The sequence below is a fragment of the Seriola aureovittata genome, chromosome 24 (genome assembly GCF_021018895.1).
Source record: "Seriola aureovittata isolate HTS-2021-v1 ecotype China chromosome 24, ASM2101889v1, whole genome shotgun sequence".
NCBI classification, from domain to species: Eukaryota; Metazoa; Chordata; class Actinopteri; order Carangiformes; family Carangidae; genus Seriola; species Seriola aureovittata.
In genome coordinates, this window is record NC_079387.1 from 12501 (window position 1) to 20000 (window position 7500).

General features: G+C 42.9%; 4 non-coding genes and 1 pseudogene across 4 annotated transcripts in view; all 5 read right to left on the reverse strand.

Annotated features, from left to right (window-relative positions):
• Positions 1–17, reverse strand: part of LOC130165801 (5S ribosomal RNA) — a 118-nt gene extending 101 nt beyond the window's left edge. The window contains exon 1 of the ribosomal RNA XR_008827011.1: positions 1–17. This exon is cut by the window's left edge and continues 101 nt beyond it. This is a non-coding gene — a ribosomal RNA (5S ribosomal RNA).
• Positions 18–292: 275 nt separating this feature from the next.
• On the reverse strand, positions 293–401 carry LOC130165816 (5S ribosomal RNA; annotated as a pseudogene).
• Positions 402–676: 275 nt separating this feature from the next.
• Positions 677–795, reverse strand: LOC130165890 (5S ribosomal RNA). Its single transcript, XR_008827069.1, has one exon. It is a non-coding gene; the product is annotated as a 5S ribosomal RNA (ribosomal RNA).
• A 275-nt stretch (positions 796–1070) lies between these two features.
• On the reverse strand, positions 1071–1188 carry LOC130165780 (5S ribosomal RNA). Its single transcript, XR_008826991.1, has one exon. It is a non-coding gene; the product is annotated as a 5S ribosomal RNA (ribosomal RNA).
• A 275-nt stretch (positions 1189–1463) lies between these two features.
• Positions 1464–1582, reverse strand: LOC130165891 (5S ribosomal RNA). Its single transcript, XR_008827070.1, has one exon. It is a non-coding gene; the product is annotated as a 5S ribosomal RNA (ribosomal RNA).
• Positions 1583–7500: the final 5918 nt, after the last annotated feature.

The following is a 7500-nucleotide window of genomic DNA, read 5'->3' on the forward strand; positions in this document are numbered from 1 at the left end:
GTGGTATGGCCGTAAGCGAGAGGGAGCGCGACAAATACCCTCTTTAAACATGACGATCATGTCCTTCATGCACGAAGCTACGTGTTTATGTCTAGCGCAGGAGCCTTTCCTTTTCAGCGTTTGCTTGTTGCTTTGGCTCTCAACATGTCAACTTTGTAACATTTTAATACAAAAGTGTCTTTACATTGTGATCTGTGCTGTCCCGTCCCCAAAAGTGCAGCCAGGTGCAGAGTAACAGGTTGTTGAAGCAGGAGCAGCAGCGTCCTCTGCTGATTGCAAAGAGATGCCAAAAAGCTTACAGCACCTGGTATTCCCAGGCGGTCTCCCATCCAAGTACTAACCAGGCCCGACCCTGCTTGGCTTCCGAGATCGGGCGTGTTCAGAGTGGTATGGCCGTAAGCGAGAGGGAGCGCGACAAATACCCTCTTTAAACATGACGATCATGTCCTTCATGCACGAAGCTACGTGTTTATGTCTAGCGCAGGAGCCTTTCCTTTTCAGCGTTTGCTTGTTGCTTTGGCTCTCAACATGTCAACTTTGTAACATTTTAATACAAAAGTGTCTTTACATTGTGATCTGTGCTGTCCCGTCCCCAAAAGTGCAGCCAGGTGCAGAGTAACAGGTTGTTGAAGCAGGAGCAGCAGCGTCCTCTGCTGATTGCAAAGAGATGCCAAAAAGCTTACAGCACCTGGTATTCCCAGGCGGTCTCCCATCCAAGTACTAACCAGGCCCGACCCTGCTTGGCTTCCGAGATCGGACGAGATCGGGCGTGTTCAGAGTGGTATGGCCGTAAGCGAGAGGGAGCGCGACAAATACCCTCTTTAAACATGACGATCATGTCCTTCATGCACGAAGCTACGTGTTTATGTCTAGCGCAGGAGCCTTTCCTTTTCAGCGTTTGCTTGTTGCTTTGGCTCTCAACATGTCAACTTTGTAACATTTTAATACAAAAGTGTCTTTACATTGTGATCTGTGCTGTCCCGTCCCCAAAAGTGCAGCCAGGTGCAGAGTAACAGGTTGTTGAAGCAGGAGCAGCAGCGTCCTCTGCTGATTGCAAAGAGATGCCAAAAAGCTTACAGCACCTGGTATTCCCAGGCGGTCTCCATCCAAGTACTAACCAGGCCCGACCCTGCTTGGCTTCCGAGATCGGACGAGATCGGGCGTGTTCAGAGTGGTATGGCCGTAAGCGAGAGGGAGCGCGACAAATACCCTCTTTAAACATGACGATCATGTCCTTCATGCACGAAGCTACGTGTTTATGTCTAGCGCAGGAGCCTTTCCTTTTCAGCGTTTGCTTGTTGCTTTGGCTCTCAACATGTCAACTTTGTAACATTTTAATACAAAAGTGTCTTTACATTGTGATCTGTGCTGTCCCGTCCCCAAAAGTGCAGCCAGGTGCAGAGTAACAGGTTGTTGAAGCAGGAGCAGCAGCGTCCTCTGCTGATTGCAAAGAGATGCCAAAAAGCTTACAGCACCTGGTATTCCCAGGCGGTCTCCCATCCAAGTACTAACCAGGCCCGACCCTGCTTGGCTTCCGAGATCGGACGAGATCGGGCGTGTTCAGAGTGGTATGGCCGTAAGCGAGAGGGAGCGCGACAAATACCCTCTTTAAACATGACGATCATGTCCTTCATGCACGAAGCTACGTGTTTATGTCTAGCGCAGGAGCCTTTCCTTTTCAGCGTTTGCTTGTTGCTTTGGCTCTCAACATGTCAACTTTGTAACATTTTAATACAAAAGTGTCTTTACATTGTGATCTGTGCTGTCCCGTCCCCAAAAGTGCAGCCAGGTGCAGAGTAACAGGTTGTTGAAGCAGGAGCAGCAGCGTCCTCTGCTGATTGCAAAGAGATGCCAAAAAGCTTACAGCACCTGGTATTCCCAGGCGGTCTCCCATCCAAGTACTAACCAGGCCCGACCCTGCTTGGCTTCCGAGATCGGACGAGATCGGGCGTGTTTTTTTTTTTTTTTATATTTTATTATCAAAAATATAGCACGATTCTTATTTTACATACATTTAAAGGGCAGACAAACATTAATAAACAAGTTGACAAAACAAAAGACACACAGCCACAATAACACTGAGTGCAAAAAAAAATGTTATGGTTCTGTCTAATAAATCAAATATAATAAACCAACATAAAACAACCAGCGCGAAGCTATGATTCTACCTATTTAACAAAATAAACCAACATAAAACAACCAGCGCAAAGCTATGATTCTGCTTAGTAAACAAAATAAAACAAACATAAAACAACCAGCACGAAGCTATGGTTCTGCTTAGTAAACAAAATAAACCAACATAAAACAACCAGCGCGAAGCTATGATTCTGCTTTATCTATATGAAACAAACATAAAACAACCAGCGCGAAGCTATGATTCTGCTTAGTAAACACAAAATACACAAAGTACACACACATAAGACAAACAGTTCTGCTTACAAAAAAAACCTTATATGTTAATAGTGATTGTATTGTTTTCTGTGAATCTGATCAAGCTGTTATGTCTGCTGAAATGTTTATCGAATATGACTGGGTCTGCTGTAAATACTGTTTTGAGATGTGTTGAAACTGTGTTTTTGAAGAAGTGTATGATATTTATGGTTTTCTTGTCGTAGAGTGCAATGTTCCTTCTTATCCATATGGCTTTCCTGGCTATTGTGAGGATTGTGTTTATGAGTGTTATGTTTTGTTTTGCATGTTTTTTTGTGAGCCCAAATGTCCAGTTCCATTTCCAGTCTACATTCCTGTGTGGTGTGTAATTACAGTGTGTTTTCAGTATTGTTTTGACTAAGTTTTGTAAAGGTATGGTGTGTGTACATGAAAAAAGTAAGTGATCTAAATCTTCTGGTTGGTTATTACAAACTGCACATGTCCGTGAATACTTATCTTTGTTGATCTGGTGTAGTCTGATTCCGGTGTATATTCTTCTGTGCCTTATGTTGTAGTCCATGCTTATTGTCTTGCTGTCCATTAGTGGTGTGTCCAAAAAAGTCCATATTGAAGAGATGTCCATGTCCGGGTATGATGTTTTCCAGTGTTTTTCTGCTGTGGGGGGCCTTTGAATATGTTGGATGAGCAACCGGTACCAGGTCCTTGTTTTTATTTCCTTTAAGTCATTTTCCTTGTCCTTTATTTTGTGCTGGAACTGGGGAAGGGCGGCTCCGTTTCCCCTCTCTTTTTGTTTTAAAAGGTCACGCCATGTAGGGTCAAGGGCCTGTTCAAATTTCCCCTTTAGTTTTCTTACATTTTCTTTTCTATAATTAACCTTCTTTGTTTTCAGTTTCTCACACACTAAATTGACATTAAAACACCCGCTCCCATCCACTACATCACCCACCCTGGTCAACCCAGCGGCTCTCATAGGGCCGCTGATTAGAACCCTTCCCCCACACATGAAAAAAGGACAGTCAAGGAGAGGTAACTGCAGCACATGCTCTTTATTACTGCACTTAGGCCAGAGGTGGGGCAGAATTTTGTCCCATGCCTCAAGTACCTCCTGGTAGAAGCCAGGTAGGCGGCTCCTGGCCATCCCGGGGAGGAGGGCGCACAGGTTGTACGCGTCTCTCTCCCCGTAATCGGCCAGGTAGCTCGCCATCCAGTCCTCCCAGGGGTACTGCCGTTCCAAGTCAAGAAAATTCCTAATAATTTTGACCCTGAGTGCGTCTTTTTTTGCACTGATGTCAATTAGTCCTAGACCCCCCTCCCTTTTATTAGAAATTAGCACACTGTGAGCAATCGAATTTCCCTTTCCTCTCCATAGGAAGGAGGAGATTGCTGCTTTCAGTGAATTTAGGGCCCATTGCGGCAGCTCACAGGTTCCCAAAATGTGATTGATTTTTGACAGTATCAGAGCATTAACTACAATTACCTTTCCTTTCAATGTCAAACCCCTACTCTTCCATAAATTTAAAATATTCTGTATTTTCCCTAAAACTTCCCTCCACCCTCTGTCCCTATCCTCACCCTCGTGCCCCCCTATATACACTCCCAGTATCTTCCTGCACCCATTGTTCACACAAAAACCCCATTTATTTACAATGTTTTGATCCTGTCCTAATGTTCCTAACTCTGATTTGTGAATGTTGATTTTGGCTCCTGATGCTGCACTGTATGTTTTGAAGTGATCTAAAATTCTGTCTATACATTCCCCTGATTTAACTGTGATGGTTATGTCGTCTGCATACTGGGTTATTTTAACTGTTCTGTTTGCTGGTGTGTTTATTCCTAAAATATGTTTGTCTTGTAGTATTGCTTGTGCTAGTGGTTCTGTTACTATACTGTAAAGCAGGGCTGACAGAGGGCAGCCCTGCCTTACTGATCTTCCTATCCTAAAGCTATCTGTTAAAAACCCATTACATTTAATTACACTCCGAGCATCTGTATACAATAATTTCACCCATTCAATAAACCCGTCACCATAACCCATTTTCCCTAATACCTTGAACAGAAAATTGTGCTCCACCCTGTCAAAAGCTTTTTCTAAGTCTATTGTGAGCAAATGGCCCCCCTGTACCTTCATCCCTCTTACTGTGTCTCTGATTGTGTGTAATGAGTCCTGTATATCTCGGTTTGGGATGCTATATGCTTGATTTGTGCTAATTACTTGATCTAATGTTTGTTTCAGTCTATTTGCCAGTGTTTTTGTCAAAATTTTGTAATCTGTGTTTAGAAGGCTTATGGGTCTGTAGTTGCTTATGTTGTTCCTGTCTCCTTTGTTCTTATATATTAAAGTTATAATACCTTTTGTCAATGATTCTGGTGTCCGTTTATTGTCCTGAATTGCTTGATAGAGGTCCAGCAACAGGGGGGCCATCTGCTCACTGAAAGCCATGTAGAAGTCGGCCGTTAGGCCGTCACTTCCTGGACTTTTGTTTTTGTTTAGATTTTTGATTGCGTTTTCTATTTCTTTTATCGTTAATTTGCTATCACACCACATTTTATCTTCCTTGTTTATCTTCCTGTCTATGTAAGAGATTATTTCTTCAGTTTTCCTTATATCGCTGCCTTCTTTTTTGAACAGGTTTTTGTAGTATTCTGTTATGATTTCGAGTATTTTTATCTTGTCTTTTTGGATGTTATTGTCTTTATCTTTCAGTTCTTCAATTATGGTTTTCTTCTGTTTTTGTTTTTCTAGCCCCAAAAAAAACGCTGTACATTTTTCCCCCTCTACTAAATTTTGAAACCTGCATCTAATTGCTGCCCCTTTGCATTTTTTTCTTTCTATATTATTTAATTGATTTTTATATAATTCATACTTCCCACAGTCTCTATTTCCTTGGTTATCTAGTAATATCAGTTCATCTTCTAGTTTCTTCCTGATGTTTTGTTCTTCCTGTTTTTCTTTCCATCTTTCCTCTTTACTAAAATTAATACTTAATCTTTTGATTCTTTCTTTTACAGTATCCCATTTTTCTATATAATTATTATCTATTAGCATTTCTGTTCTTGCATAATTCAGTATTTTTTTTATTTTTTTTATATATACTGGGTTTGATAGGAGACTGGAGTTAAGACACCAGGAGCCTCCTCCCCTGATCTCTCCCCCTGTCCCCAGCTGACACACCACTGTGGCGTGGTCGCTCCAAGAATTGAAAGAATAAGATACTCTTTTAATTTGCTTAATTGTATCAGTTGCAGCCAGGCATAGGTCAATTCTTGATTGTTTTAGCTTCCCTTTTACTATCTGCCTCCTGGAAAATTCTCTTTTAAATTTGTTTTCTATTCTCCATATATCTAATAAATTATAATTGTGCATTAATTCATATAATGTGAATCTACTCATATCATTTTTATATACATTATTAACTGAGATATCGGCTTTTGATAACACAGTATTAAAATCTCCTATGATTATTGTTCTATTATTTATCCATCTACCTAATTTGTTAAACATTTCTTTCCTCTCCTTTTCACAGTTACTGGCATATATATTAATTATTCTAAAGGTACTATTATTTACTATCATATCTATAATTAATATTCTACCTTCATTATCCTTATATATTAGTTTACTATTTTCTATCATATTAGTATTTATTATAGTAGCTATTCCACATGATTTATTAGTGCCATTATTATAATATATTTCCCCTTTATATATCTTTGTTGCTGCTTTTAAGCTGTCCTCATCCCATCTTGTCTCCTGGAGACATAGGACATCGCAGGCTGGATTACTTAATATATTTTTCATCCTGCCACAAGTGCGGAGACCATTGATGTTCAGGGAGTGCAGCAGCAACATTGTAACAAAAAAATGTTTTTTAAACACCTAGTTTATTCATCGTTCTTTTTTCTTTCTTCCTTTTCTTAGTTCTAGCGGCTATAGTAGAGGTGTGCTGCTTCCTGATGCTCTGGATGGTGGCGACGTCCATCTCAGAGTCACCGTCTGATTCCCCCTGCTGAGTCGGGGAGGTCGAGGCCGGCGCTCTGGGGGGTGCGGCTGCCGCCTGCTGCAGATCGCTCAGAGTCTCCCCCACGTCCATCGATTCCAGGGCAATGGACGGCTCCGGCCCCTCTGCGAGCCCGTTTCCGCCCTTGCCCTTTCCTCTCTCTCGGGGACCAGAGTTTACACTCAGCCCGTCTCTGCTCTCGACCAGCTTTGTGGCCAGGCTCTGTGCGGCTTTTGCGAGGCTTGTAGCCCTCCGCTGGGGGAGACCCTCTCTGTCAGCCGCTTCCACGGTGCCGCTGCCCCCCTCACCGGCCTCTTCTCCTTCCTCCTCCTCCTCACTCATGTCCTCCGCCTCTGTTGACGGTGCCTCCGATCCGGACCCCGCCACAACATCAGACTCACTGTAATTACAGCTACATTCCTCCATCAGGTTGCAGCACACCTCACATTTTTTAATCTTTTTTTGTTGGCTGCTGCACTCCCTCGCATAATGTCCCTGGACTCCGCACTTGTGACAGGAGAACTCCGGACAATCTCTCAGGATGTGCCCCGGCTGGAGGCACATCCTGCAAACTTTTGCTTGTCTGTCATGTATCACACGGAAGTATTCAGGTCCCATTACTGTTTCAAACCGCGCTGAATACGGTAACGATTGCACCTTGTCATTAAATTTAACTTTTAAAAACCTCGTCCCGTCCGCTACTTGTGTGCCCGGCCACATCCTCCTTCTAATAGCGGATGCAGCCGATACACCCCATCCCTCAAGCTTTTGCATGATTTCATCGTCTGTGATATACGCAGGTAAGTTTAGAAAGGAAACCATTAACTCATCGTTACAAAGGTTTTTAACTAAAATGCTTGTGTTACCTATTTTGAAACCGTCTAGGAGCCGCTCCTTCCCCTTGGCATGAGACATAGTTATCTCATACGTCCTGGCACCGGTCGCTCTGCAGGCAATAAGCCCCCCACACAGAGCTCGGATGGCTCTCATGAGTTCCAGCACCGGGACCTCGTCTTGTCCGGTCACTTCCAGGCTCGCTGTTAATTCTCGATCGTATATATTCCCAACTGCGTGCTTTGTTGTTTCTTGTCTCTGCTGTCTCTCACCGACT